General features: G+C 62.6%; 1 long non-coding RNA gene across 1 annotated transcript; it reads right to left on the minus strand.

Annotated features, from left to right (window-relative positions):
• Nucleotides 1–1,184: 1,184 nt before the first annotated feature.
• LOC140473961 (uncharacterized) lies at nucleotides 1,185–13,708 on the minus strand. The gene is made up of 3 exons (XR_011958740.1): nucleotides 13,630–13,708; nucleotides 11,856–12,028; nucleotides 1,185–1,454 (listed from the first exon to the last, which is right to left on the minus strand). It is a non-coding gene; the product is annotated as an uncharacterized lncRNA (long non-coding RNA).
• Nucleotides 13,709–13,815: the final 107 nt, after the last annotated feature.

Consider the following 13,815-nt stretch of genomic DNA (forward strand, 5'->3'; position numbering starts at 1 on the left):
ACTGCCCTGTGATCCAGGTGATTGAGGAAGGTGTCAGACAGTAACTGGTGTAGTATCAGAGGGGTAACACTGTGTGGACTGGCCAGGATCGGCAGGTACTGGGGCGGGACAGTGTAGGGAGAGCTGGGATACTGCCCTGTGATCCAGGTGATGGGGGAAGGTGTCAGACAGTAACTGGTGTAGTATCAGAGGGGTAACACTGTGTGGGTTGGCCAGGATCGGCAGGTACTGGGACGGGACAGTGTAGGGGGAGCTGGGATACTGCTCTGTGATCCAGGTGATGGGGGAAGGTGTCAGACAGTAACTGGTGTAGTATCAGAGGGGTAACACTGTGTGGACTGACCAGGATCGGCAGGTACTGGGACGGGACAGTGTCGGGGGAGCTGGGATACTGCCCTGTGATCCAGGTGATTGAGGAAGGTGTCAGACAGTAACTGGTGTAGTATCAGAGGGGTAACACTGTGTGGGTTGGCCAGGATCGGCAGGTACTGGGACGGGACAGTGTAGGGGGAGCTGGGATACTGACCTGTGATCCAGGTGATGGGGGAAGGTGTCAGACAGTAACTGGTGTAGTATCAGAGGGGTAACACTGTGTGGGTTGGCCAGGATCGGCAGGTACTGGGACGGGACAGTGTAGGGGGAGCTGGGATACTGCCCTGTGATCCAGGTGATGGGGGAAGGTGTCAGACAGTAACTGGTGTAGTATCAGAGGGGTAACACTGTGTGGACTGACCAGGATCGGCAGGTACTGGAGCGGGACAGTGTAGGGAGAGCTGGGATACTGCCCTGTGATCCAGGTGATGGGGGAAGGTGTCAGACAGTAACTGGTGTAGTATCAGAGGGGTAACACTGTGTGGGTTGGCCAGGATCGGCAGGTACTGGGACGGGACAGTGTAGGGGGAGCTGGGATACTGACCTGTGATCCAGGTGATGGGGGAAGGTGTCAGACAGTAACTGGTGTAGTATCAGAGGGGTAACACTGTGTGGGTTGGCCAGGATCGGCAGGTACTGGGACGGGACAGTGTAGGGGGAGCTGGGATACTGACCTGTGATCCAGGTGATGGGGGAAGGTGTCAGACAGTAACTGGTGTAGTATCAGAGGGGTAACACTGTGTGGACTGGCCAGGATCGGCAGGTACTGGGGCGGGACAGTGTAGGGGGAGCTGGGATACTGCCCTGTGATCCAGGTGATGGGGGAAGGTGTCAGACAGTAACTGGTGTAGTATCAGAGGGGTAACACTGTGTGGACTGACCAGGATCGGCAGGTACTGGGACGGGACAGTGTAGGGGGAGCTGGGATACTGACCTGTGATCCAGGTGATTGAGGAAGGTGTCAGACAGTAACTGGTGTAGTATCAGAGGGGTAACACTGTGTGGACTGACCAGGATCGGCAGGCACTGGGACGGGACAGCAGAGAACACCACAGTAGCTAGTCCCAGGAAGGTTACAATACCTGATGGGGAGACAGACGGGGAGTATGTGAGTGACACAGGCCAAGTGACAACATGTGAGACAGCGCAACCAAAGACGTTTGTGAACGGGAAGTGAGGGAGAGGGGGAGAGAACACGTACCAGAGAAGGTGAGAGTGTGAGGGAGGAGAGAGCGAGAGTGTGCAAGAGTGTGTGGGAGAACACTTACCAGAGAAGCTGAGTGTGAGGGAGAGAGAGATGTATGAGTTAGGGAGAGCATATGGGATAGAGAGAATAAAAATGCCAGGAGGCAGGATAATGGGGGAAAAGAGAAAGATGGGAGAGAGATACAGTTGGGAATGAGACTTTTGCTGGTCAGGGTTCAGAGAGAGAGTGAGTGAGTGAGCCAGTGAGGGGCGGGGATAGAGAGAAAGAGAGAAAAATCAGAGAGAGAGAGACATACATAAGGAGACGGGTGGGGGTCGGGGAAAGGCAGAGCTGGTGGGAGCACAGGAAAAGGGAGGGGTGTGACAGGCACGGGGTCGGGGCGGGGACAGGCAGAGAGAGGGGGGGACAGGCAGAGAGAGGGGGGATAGACAGAGAGAGAGGGAGGACAGGCAGAATGAGTGGAGGGGGACAGGCATAGAGGGGGGGGGGACAGGGAGAGAGAGAGGGAGGACAGGCAGAATGAGAGGGGGGGGACAGGCAGAGAGAGGGGGGGGGACAGGGAGAGAGAGAGGGAGGACAGGCAGAATGAGAGGGGGGGGACAGGCATAGAGGTGGGGGGACAGGGAGAGAGAGAGGGAGGACAGGCAGAATGAGAGGGGGGGGCAGGCAGATAGAGGGGGGGGACAGGCAGAGAGAGAGGGAGGACAGGCAGAGAGAGGGAGGACAGGCAGAATGAGAGGGGGGGGGACAGGCAGAGAGAGGGGGGGACAGGCAGAGAGAGAGGGAGGACAGGCAGAATGAGGGGGGGACAGGCAGAGAGAGATGGAGGACAGGCAGAGAGAGAGAGGGGGACAGGCAGAACGAGAGGGGGGACAGGCAGAGAGAGCGAGGGGGACAGGCAGAACGAGAGGGGGGACAGGCAGAGAGAGCGAGGGGGACAGGCAGAGAGAGCGAGGGGGACAGGCAGAGAGAGGGGGGGACAGGCAGAGAGGGGGGGGAACCGGCAGTGGGGGGACAGGCATAGAGAGAAGGGAGGACAGGCAGAGAAAGAGTTGGGGGACAGGCAGAGAGGGGGGTGGGAACAGGCAGAGGGGGGGAAGACAGGCAGAGAGAGAGGGGGGAAGACAGGCAGAGAGAGAAGGCGGGAACAAGCAGAGAGAGAGAGGGTGTGGATAGGCAGGAGGGGGGACAGGAAGTGGGGGGGGCAGGCGGGGGGGCAGGCGGGGGGACCGTCAGAGAGAGAAGAGGGGACAGTCAGAGAGAGGGAGGGGGAACAGGCAAAGGAGGAGGGGGACAGGCAGAGAGGGGGGACAGGCAGAGACAGAGAGGGACAGGTAGAGGGGGAAACCGGCAGAGAGAGGGGGGAATCGGCAGTGGGGGGACAGGCATGGAGAGAAGGGAGCACAGGCAGAGAAAGAGTTGGGGGACAGGCAGAGAGGAGGGTGGGAACAGGCAGAGGGGGGGAAGACAGGCAGAGAGAGGCGCGGGGACAGGCAGAGAGAGAGAGGGGGGCGGGGACAGGCAGAGAGAGGGGGGAAATACAGGCAGAGAGAGAGGGGAAGACAGGCAGAGAGAGGGAAGACAGGCGGAGAGTGGAGGGGGACAGGCGGAGGGAGAAGGGGAGGACAGGCGGAGGGAGAGGGGAGGACAGGCGGAGGGAGAGGGGAGGACAGGCAGAGAGAGATGGGGGACAGTCAGAGGGGAGGGGGACAGTCAGAGGGAGAGGGGGAACAGGCAGAGAGAGGGGGGACAGGCAGAGAGAGGAGAGGACAGGCAGAGAGAGAGGGGAGGGGGACAGGCAGAGAGAGGGGGGGACAGGCAGAGAGAGAGGGAGGACAGGCAGAATGAGGGGGGGACAGGCAGAGAGAGAGGGAGGACAGGCAGAGAGAGCGAGGGGGACAGGCAGAGAGAGAGGGGGGGACAGGCAGAACGAGAGGGGGGACAGACAGAGAGAGCGAGGGGGACAGGCAGAGAGAGCGAGGGGGACAGGCAGAGAGAGCGAGGGGGACAGGCAGAGAGAGGGGGGAACCGGCAGAGAGGGGGGGGGGAACCAGCAGTGGGGGGACAGGCATAGAGAGAAGGGAGGACAGGCAGAGAAAGAGTTGGGGGACAGGCAGAGAGGGGGGTGGGAACAGGCAGAGGGGGGGAAGACAGGCAGAGAGAGAGGGGGGAAGACAGGCAGAGAGAGAAGGCGGGAACAAGCAGAGAGAGAGAGGGTGTGGATAGGCAGGAGGGGGGACAGGAAGTGGGGGGGGCAGGCGGGGGGACAGTCAGAGAGAGAAGAGGGGACAGTCAGAGAGAGGAGGGGGAACGGGCAAAGGAGGAGGGGGACAGGCAGAGAGGGGGGACAGGCAGAGACAGAGAGGGACAGGTAGAGGGGGAAACCGGCAGAGAGAGGGGGGAATCGGCAGTGGGGGGGACAGGCATAGAGAGAAGGGAGCACAGGCAGAGAAAGAGTTGGGGGACAGGCAGAGAGGAGGGTGGGAACAGGCAGAGGGGGGGAAGACAGGCAGAGAGAGGGGCGGGGACAGGCAGAGAGAGGGGGGCGGGGACAGGCAGAGAGAGGGGGGAAATACAGGCAGAGAGAGAGGGGAAGACAGGCAGAGAGAGGGGAGACAGGCGGAGAGGGGAGGGGGACAGGCAGAGGGAGAGGGGAGGACAGGCGGAGGGAGAGGGGAGGACAGGCGGAGGGAGAGGGGAGGACAGGCAGAGAGAGATGGGGGACAGTCAGAGGGGAGGGGGACAGTCAGAGGGAGAGGGGGAACAGTCAGAGGGAGAGGGGGAACAGTCAGAGGGAGGGGGACAGGCAGAGAGAGGAGAGGACAGGCAGAGAGAGAGGGGAGGGGGACAGGCAGAGAGAGAGAGGGGAGGGAGACAGGCAGAGGGAGAGGGGGGAACAGGCAGAGAGAGGGGGGGACAGGGAGAGAGAGAGAGGAGGACAGGCAGAGAGAGGGGGAGGACAGGCAGAGAGAGAGGGGAGGGGGACAGGCAGAGGGAGAGGGGGGAACAGGCAGAGAGAGGGGGGGACAGGGAGAGAGAGAGAGGGGAGGACAGGCAGAGAGAGGGGGAGGACAGGCAGAGAGAGAGGGGAGGGGGACAGGCAGAGAGAGAGGGGGAGGGGGACAGGCAGAGGGAGAGGGGGGGAACAGGCAGAGAGAGGGGGGACAGGGAGAGAGAGAGGGGAGGACAGGCAGAGAGAGGGGGAGTACAGGCAGAGAGAGAGGTGGGCAGGCGGGCGGACAGGCAGAGGGGGGAACAGGTGGGTGGGGACAGGCAGAGAGAGGGGAAAAACAGAGAGACGGGGGGACAGTCAGAGAGATTGTGGAACCGGCAGAGAGAGAAGGGGGGACAGGCAGAGAGGGAGGCGGGGACAGGCAGAGGGAGGGGGGGGGGACAGGCAGTGATAGAGGGGAAGACAGGCAGAGAGAGAGGGGGACAGGCAGAGGAGCGGATAGGCAGAGGGGAGGGGGACAGGCAGAAAGGGGACGGGGACAGGCAGAAAGGGGACGGGGACAGGCAGAAAGGGGACGGGGACAGGCAGAGAGGGGGACAGGTAGAGAGAGGGGGGAGACAGGCAGAGAGAGGAGGGGAGGCAGGCAGAGAGAGAGGCGGGGCAGGCAGAGAGAGAGGGGGGACAGGCAGAGAGAGAGGGGGGACAGGCAGAGAGAGAAGAGGGGACAGGCAGAGAGAGAAGAGGGGACAGGCAGAGAGAGAAGAGGGGGACAGGCAGAGAGAGAGGGGACAGGCAGAGAGAGAGGGGACAGGCAGAGGGAGAGGCGGGGACAGGCAGAGGGAGGAGGGGAGGAGAGGCAGAGAGAGGGGGGAGGACAGGCAGAGAGAGGGGGGAGACAGGCAGAGAGGGGGGAGACAGGCTGAGAGAGAGGGGGGAGACAGGCAGAGAGAGGGGGGGAGGCAGAGAGAGTGGCGGGGGCAGGCAGAGAGAGAGGGGAACAGGCAGTGAGAGACGGGCAACAGGCAGAGGGGGGAGGGGGACAGGCAGAGAGGGGACAGGCAGAGGGAGAGGAGAGGACAGGCAGAGAGAGGGGGAACCGGCAGAGAGAGGGGGGAACGAGCAGAGGGGGACAGGCAGAGAGAGAAGGGAGGACAGGCAAAGAAAGAGTGGGGAGACAGGCAGCGAGGGGGGTGGCAACATGCAGAGAGGAGGAAGACAGACAGAGAGAGAGGCGGGGACAGGCAGAGTGCGAGAGAGGCGGGGACAGGCAGAGAGAGAGAGGCGGGGACAGGCAGAGAGAGGGGGGGGACAGGGAGAGAGAGAGGGAGGACAGGCAGAATGAGAGGAGGGGGACAGGCATAGAGGGGGGGGGGACAGGGAGAGAGAGAGGGAGGACAGGCAGAATGAGAGGGGAGGACAGGCAGAATGAGAGGGGGGGGCAGGCAGATGGGGGGGGACAGGCAGAGAGAGAGGGAGGACAGGCAGAGAGAGGGAGGACAGGCAGAATGAGAGGGGGGGACAGGCAGAGAGAGGGGGGGACAGGCAGAGAGAGAGGGAGGACAGGCAGAATGAGGGGGGGACAGGCAGAGAGAGAGGGAGGACAGGCAGAGAGAGCGAGGGGGACAGGCAGAGAGAGCGAGGGGGACAGGCAGAGAGAGCGAGGGGGGACAGGCAGAGAGAGGGGGGAGACAGGCAGAGAGGGGGGAGACAGGCAGAGAGAGGGGGGGAGGCAGAGAGAGTGGCGGGGGCAGGCAGAGAGAGAGGGGAACAGGCAGTGAGAGACGGGCAACAGGCAGAGGGGGGAGGGGGACAGGCAGAGAGGGGACAGGCAGAGGGAGAGGAGAGGACAGGCAGAGAGAGGGGGAACCGGCAGAGAGAGGGGGAACCGGCAGAGAGAGGGGGGAACGAGCAGAGGGGGACAGGCAGAGAGAGAAGGGAGGACAGGCAAAGAAAGAGTGGGGAGACAGGCAGCGAGGGGGGTGGCAACATGCAGAGAGGAGGAAGACAGACAGAGAGAGAGGCGGGGACAGGCAGAGTGCGAGAGAGGCGGGGACAGGCAGAGTGAGAGAGGCGGGGACAGGCAGAGAGAGAGAGGGGGGCAGGCAGAGAGAGAGAGGGGAACAGGCAGAGAGAGAGGGGAAGACAGGCAGAGAGAGATGGGAAGACAGGCAGAGAGGGGGGTACAGGCAGAGAGGGGAGGGGGACAGGCAGAGAGGGGAGGGGGACAGGCAGAGAGGGGAGGGGGACAGGCAGAGAGGGAGGGACAGGCATAGAGAGGGGAGGATAGGCAGAGAGGGAGTGGAGGGAGACAGGCAGAGAGAGGGGATACAGGCAGACAGAGAGGGGAGGACAGGCAGAGAGAGAGGGGGGCAGGCAGAGAGAGAGGGGAGGACAGACAGAGAGAGAGGGGAGGACAGGCAGAGAGAGGGGGGAACCGGCAAAGAGAGGGGGAACAAGCATAGAGAGAAGGGAGGACAGGCAGAGAAACAGTGGAGGTCAGGCAGAGAGGGGGGATGGGAACAGGCACAGTGGGGGGGGAACCGGCAGAGAGAGGGGGGTACAGGCAGAGAGAGGGTGGGAACAGGCAGAGAGGGGGAAGACAGGCAGAGAGAGAGGCGGGGACAGGCAGAGAGAGAGTGGGGAACAGGCAGAGAGAGGCGGGAGGACAGGCAGAGAGAGGGGAAGACGGGCAGAGAGAGAGGGGGACAGGCAGAGGGAGAGACAGAGGGGAGGACAGGCAGAGGGAGAAGGGAGGACAGGCAGAGAGAGAGGGGGAAGACAGGCAGAGAGAGAGAGAGAGAGAGGGGAAGACAGGCAGAGAGAGGGGGGAACAGGCAGAGAGAGAAGGAAGGACAGGCAGAGAGAGAGGTGGGGACAGGCAGAGAGAGAGGGGAGGACAGGTGGGGGGGGAACAGGCAGAGAGAGAGGGGGGACAGGCAGAGAGGGGGACAGGCAGAGAGAGGGGGGAGGACAGGCAGAGGGAGATAGGTGGGGGGACAGGCAGAGAGAGGGGTGACAGGCAGAGAGAGGGGGAGGACAGGCAGAGAGAAGGGAGGACAGGCAGGGGGACAGGCAGAGGGAGACAGGTGGGTGGGACAGGCAGAGAGAGGGGGGAACAGGCAGAGAGGGGAGGGGGACAGGCAGAGGGGAGGGGGACATGCAGAGGGGGGAGGGGGACAGGCAGAGGGAGAGGGGGGATAGGCAGAGAGAGAGGAGGGGAAGACAGGCAGAGAGAGAGGTGGACAGGCAGAGAGAGAGGGGGACAGGCAGAGAAAGAGGGGGACAGGCAGAGAGAGAGGGGAGGACAGGCAGAGAGAGAGGGGAGGACAGGCAGAGAGAGAGGGGAGGACAGGCAGAGAGAGAAGGGAGGACAGGCAGAGAGAGAGAGGGGGGGAGAAACAGGCAGTGAGAGAGGGGGGGGACAGGCGGGGGGGCAGGCAGAGAGAGAGGAGGGGACAGGCAGAGAGAGGGAAGGGACAGGCAGAGAGAAGGGGGGACAGGCAGAGAGAGGGAGGGGACAGGCAGAGAGAGGGAGGGGAACAGGCAGAGAGAGGGGGGGAACAGGCAGAGAGAGAGAGGGGGGACAGGCAGAGGGAGAGGGGAGGACAGACAGAGCGAGAAGGGGAGACAGGCAGAGAGAGGGACAGGCAGAGAGAGAGGGGAGGACAGATCGAGAGAGAGAGAGGGGGGAACAGGCAGTGAGAGACGGGAGGACAGGGAGAGAGAGGGGAAGACTGGCAGAGAGAGGGGGGGAACAGGCAGAGAGAGGGGGGAACAGGCAGAGAGAAGGGGGGACAGGCAGAGAGAGAGAGGGGAGATAGGCAGAGAGGGAGAGGGGAGATAGGCAGAGAGGGAGAGGGGAGACAGGCAGAGAGGGGAGGGGACCAGCCAGAGAGAAGGGGACAGGCAGAGGGGGGATAGGCAGAGGGGGGGGGGACAGGCGAGAGGTGGGGACAGGCAGAGAGAGAGGGGCAGACAGGCAGAGAGAGGGGGGGGCAGCTAGAGAGAGGGGGGGCAGGCTGAGGGGAGACAGGCAGAGCGGAGAGGGGGGCAGACAGAGAGGGGGGAGACAGGCAGAGAGAGGGGGAACAGGCAGAGAGAGAAGGAAGGACAGGCAGAGAGAGGGAGGGAAGACAGGCAGAGAGAGAAACAGGGGAAGACAGGCAGAGGGGGGAGGAACAGGCAGAGAGAGAAGGAAGGACAGGCAGAGAGGGTGGCGGGGACATGCAGAGGGGGGAACAGGCAATGAGAGAGGCTAAGACAGGCAGAGAGAGAGAGGGGAAGACAGGCAGAGAGAGAAGGGGGATGACAGGCAGAGGGGAGGGGAGGACAGGCTGAGCGAGAAGGGAGGACAGGCAGAGAGAGAGAGGGGGGGAACAGGCAGAGAGAGAGAGGGGGGGACAGGCGGGGGGGCAGGCAGAGAGAGAGGAGGGGACAGGCAGAGAGAGAGGGGAGGACAGGCAGAGAGAGAGGGGAGGACAGGCAGAGAGAGAGAGGGGGGGGAACAGGCAGAGAGAGAGGGGGGGACAGGCGGGGGGGCAGGCAGAGAGAGAGGAGGGGACAGGCAGAGAGAGGGAAGGGACAGGCAGAGAGAAGGGGGGACAGGCAGAGAGAGGGAGGGGACAGGCAGAGAGAAGGGGGGGAACAGGCAGAGAGAGGGGGGGAACAGGCAGAGAGAGAGAGGGGGGACAGGCAGAGGGAGAGGGGAGGACAGATAGAGCGAGAAGGGGAGACAGGCAGAGGGAGAGGGGAGGACAGGCAGAGAGAGGGACAGGCAGAGAGAGAGGGGAGGACAGATCAAGAGAGAGAGGGGGGAACAGGCAGTGAGAGACGGGAGGACAGGGAGAGAGAGGGGAAGACTGGCAGAGAGAGGGTGGAACAGGCAGAAAGAGAGGGGGAACAGGCAGAGAGAAGGAGGGACAGGCAGAGAGAGAGAGGGGAGACAGGCAGAGAGGGAGAGGGGAGACAGGCAGAGAGGGGAGGGGACCAGCCAGAGAGAAGGGGACAGGCAGGGGGGGGATAGGCAGGGGGGGGGGGGCAGGCGAGAGGTTGGGACAGGCAGAGAGAGAGGGGCAGACAGGCAGAGAGAGGGGGGGACAGCTAGAGAGAGGGGGGGCAGGCTGAGGGGGGACAGGCAGAGCGGAGAGGGGGGCAGACAGAGAGGGGGGGAGACAGGCAGAGAGAGGGGGGAACAGGCAGAGAGAGAAGGAAGGACAGGCAGAGAGAGGGAGGGAAGACAGGCAGAGAGAGAGACAGGGGAAGACAGGCGGGGGGGGAACAGGCAGAGAGAGAAGGAAGGACAGGCAGAGAGAGAGGCGGGGACAGGCAGAGAGAGAGGCAGAGAGGGGGGGACAGGCAGAGAGAGAAGGGGGGGACAGACAGAGAAAGAGTGGGGGGGCAGGCAGAGAGGGTGGTGGGGACAGGCAGAGAGGGTGGCGGGGACATGCAGAGGGGGGGAACAGGCAGAGAGAGAGAGGCTAAGACAGGCAGAGAGAGAGAGGGGAAGACAGGCAGAGAGAGAGAGGGGAAGACAGGCAGAGAGAGAAGGGGGATGACAGGCAGAGGGGAGGGGGACAGGCAGAGGGGAGGGGGACAGGCAGAGGGGAGGGGGACAGGCAGAGAGGGGAGGGGGACAGGCAGAGGGGGAGACAGGCAGAGAGAGGGTGGAGACAGGCAGAGAGAGAGGGGGGGGAGACAGGCAGAGAGAGGGGGGACAGCCAGAGAGAGTGAGGCGAGACAGACAGAGAGAGGGGGGACAGTCAGAGAGAGGGCGGGACAGGCAAAGAGGGGAGGGGGGCAGACAAGGAGGGGGGAGGACAGGCAGAGGGAGAGGGGGAAGACAGGCAGAGAGAGAGGGGAGGACAGGCAGAGAGAGGGGGAGGACAGGCAGAGAGAGGTGGAGGACAGGCGGGGGGACAGGCAGAGAGAGAGGGGGGACAGGCAGAGAGAGAGGGGGACAGGCAGAGAGAGAGGGGGACAGGCAGAGTGAGGGGGAGGACAGGCTGAGAGATGAAGGAGGACAGGCAGAGAGAGGAAGGAGGACAGGCAGAGGGAGGGGGGACAGGCAGAGAGAGGGGGAGACAGGCAGAGAAACAGGCAGAGAGGAGGGGTGGACAGGCAGAGAGAGGGGGGAGGACAGACAGAGAGAGGGGGAGGACAGGCAGAGAGGGGGGGACAGGCAGAGAGAGGGAGTGGGGACAGGCAGAGAGAGGGAGTGGGGGACAGGCAGAGAGAGGGAGTGGGGACAGGCAGAGAGAGGGAGTGGGGACAGGCAGAGAGAGGGAGTGGGGACCGGCAGAGAGAGGGGGGGACAGGCAGAGAGAGGGAGGGGACAGGCAAAGAGAAGTGGGGACAGGCAGAGGGAGAGGGGTGGAACAGGCAGAGAGAGAAGGGAGGACAGGCAGAGAGAGAAGGGAGGACAGGCAGAGAGAGAAGGGACAGGCAGAGATGGGGGGAACAGGCGGGGGGGACAGGCAGAGGAGAGGAAATGACAAGCAGAGGGAGAGGGGGAACAGGCAGAGACAGGAGGAGACAGGCGGGTGGAGACAGCAGAGAGAGAGGGGGACAGGCAGAGAGAGATTGGGGATGGGTAGGGGGGACAGGCAGAGAGAGGGGGTACAGGCAGAGAGGGGGCAGGCAGGACAGAGGGGGGACAGGCGGTGGGGGGGGGAACAGGCAGAGAGGGAGGGAGAGCGACAGGCAGAGGAGGGGGGAGGACAGGGTGGGGGGGGGAGCAGGCAGAGAGGGAGGGAGAGGGACAGGCAGAGAGGGGGGGAGACAGGCAGAGAGAGAGGTGGGAGACAGGCAGAGAGAGAGGGCGCGGAGACAGGCAGAGAGAGGGGGGGGACAGGCGGGGGGAACAGGCAGAGAGGGAGGGAGAGGGACAGGCAGAGAGGGTGGGAGACAGGCAGAGTGAGAGGGGGAGACAGGCAGAGAGAGAGGGCGCGGAGACAGGCAGAGAGAGAGGGGGGACAGGTGGGGGGGAGACAGGCAGAGAGGGAGGGAGAGGGACAGGCAGAGAGGGTGGGAGACAGGCAGAGAGAGAGTGGGAGACAGGCAGAGAGAGAGGGCGCGGAGACAGGCAGAGAGAGGGGGGGCGCGGTCAGAGAGAGAGGGGCGCGGAGACAGGCAGAGTGAGAGGGGGACAGGCGGGGGGGACAGGCAGAGAGGGAGGGAGAGGGACAGGCAGAGAGGGTGGGAGACAGGCAGAGAGAGAGGGCGCGGGAGACAGGCAGAGAGAGGGGGGGGGCACGGTCAGAGAGAAAGAGCAGTGTGAGAATAAACATGGAGACGATGCAGTGTAAATGAGCAATACCAGCTGACCTGAGGGAGAGAGTAGGCTCCAGTCTGGAGCTGGGCTCGGTTGCCCAGGTCGCGGAGTCTCCCCTTCCATGATTGGTCGGGTCTGGGCTGAGACGTAGCACTCGGGCCAGGCAATACCAGGCAGTGTTCCACAATTCAGAATCGGCAAAGTCTCGCAGCATCGAGGGCTCTCCCTGTCACCGAGAGAGGGGGGGGGGGGGAAGAGAGAGAGAGAGGGGGGGGAGGGAGAGAGAGAGGGGGGGGGAGAGAGAGAGGGGGGGGAGAGAGAGAGGGGGGGGAGAGAGAGAGGGGGGGGAGAGAGAGGGGGGGAGAAGAGAGGGGGAGAGAGAGAGAGAGAGAGAGAGGGGGGGAGAGAGAGAGGGGGGGAGAGAGAGGGGAAGAGAGAGAGGTGAGAGAGAGAGAGGGGAGAGAGAGAGAGGGGGAGGAGAAGAGAGAGCGAGAGGGAAACAGAAGAGGAGAAAGACCGAGAGGAGAAGACGAGGAAGGATAGATAAAGGGAGTTGGAGGTGGGGAGAGGAAGTGAGAGGAAGAAGGAGGGAGGGAGGGAGAGAAAAGGAGGGAGGGGAGGGCGGGAGAGAGGGAGAGAGAGAGGTACGGGAGAGAGGAAATGGATAGGGATGTGGGGAGAGGAGAGAGGGAGGGGAGAGAGGGAGGGAGAGGGAGGGGAGGGAGGGAGGGAGAGAAAGGGAGAGATGGAGAGAGAGAGAGAGGCAGAGGCAATTGGTGAGGGAGGATGTGTGGCCGACTGAAGTGAACATGCTCTAACATTTAACGAGACGGCAGCTGACGCTCTATTGGAACGTTAACACTCCTGCCGTGTCGCGATACCCCCCCCCCCCCCCCCCCAACCCCCCGAGACGTTTCTTCCTTCGGTACACTGCTGTACACACTGACTTAGGCCTCCACAGCTTTCTGGGGGAGACCTTCAGAGTGAAGACTTGGTCTCATTCAGATCCCACTGTCAGTCTTCAACACCTCAGCAAGGACTCTCCTCACTCTCTCAGTCCCCGACGGTAACACAGGCCCAGACTGGGGAGCTGAACCCTCGCTCCTCCAATCAAAGCCTCTCACAAGGAAGGCTAAACTCTCACCGGCCCGCCATTCCCCGGGCTGGCACCAACTCTCAGCTACCTTGTCCCCCAGCTCCAACCCACTTCCCCTCAGATTGGTCTCTCCACCCCGGAGGCTCCCAGCCTCATTCCTGATGAAGTGCTCTGGCCTGAACCATCCATTCTCCTGCTCCACGGATGCTGCCTGATCGGCGGCGCTTTTCCAGCACCACTCTCTCGAAACCATTTCATGAACACCTTCACGCTCAGCTCCCAAATCCCCCCCCCATGCATTTACCCCTCTGCTCACTGCTGTAAGACAGGAGGACAGACAGACACAGACACCCAGGAAAATGGAGTCTCGGAGGCTGGCGAGACGTCTCTGACAGAGATTTCCTGTGTCAGGGATTGACTGCACGTGTACGTGTGTCGAGGAGCACGGTGGGTCAGGCACTAGGTGTCAGAGATTGTGAGAGAGACATATTAGTGTGTGTGAAAGACAGGAAAACATATATGCACATCAGTGGACTCTGTGTGTGTGTGTGTGTGAGAATGAGAATGTGTGCACGTGCAAGAGAGATTCTGCGTATGTATGTGACAGTGTGTGAGTATGTGTGAGTGTGAGAGACTATGCACACATATGTACATAGATGACAGTGGGTGAGATTGTGCACGCAACTGTATACATGAGTCTGTGTGTGTCCCAGACCAGGATCACAACATACCTCATTCACATACTGCAGCAAGAGAGTGAACAAACCATCGAGTATTCCCTGGTCCATTGGGTGGGGGAAACGGTAGGCTACAACGGAAAGATAACACTGATTTAAATACTGCCCAGGAACCAACTCCCTGTACACTGGAAACCCCCGCTCCCAGGGACAGGGACAGCACGGGGTTAGATACAGAGG

Source organism: Chiloscyllium punctatum, unplaced genomic scaffold (assembly GCF_047496795.1).
Source record: "Chiloscyllium punctatum isolate Juve2018m unplaced genomic scaffold, sChiPun1.3 scaffold_791, whole genome shotgun sequence".
NCBI classification, from domain to species: domain Eukaryota; kingdom Metazoa; phylum Chordata; class Chondrichthyes; order Orectolobiformes; family Hemiscylliidae; genus Chiloscyllium; species Chiloscyllium punctatum.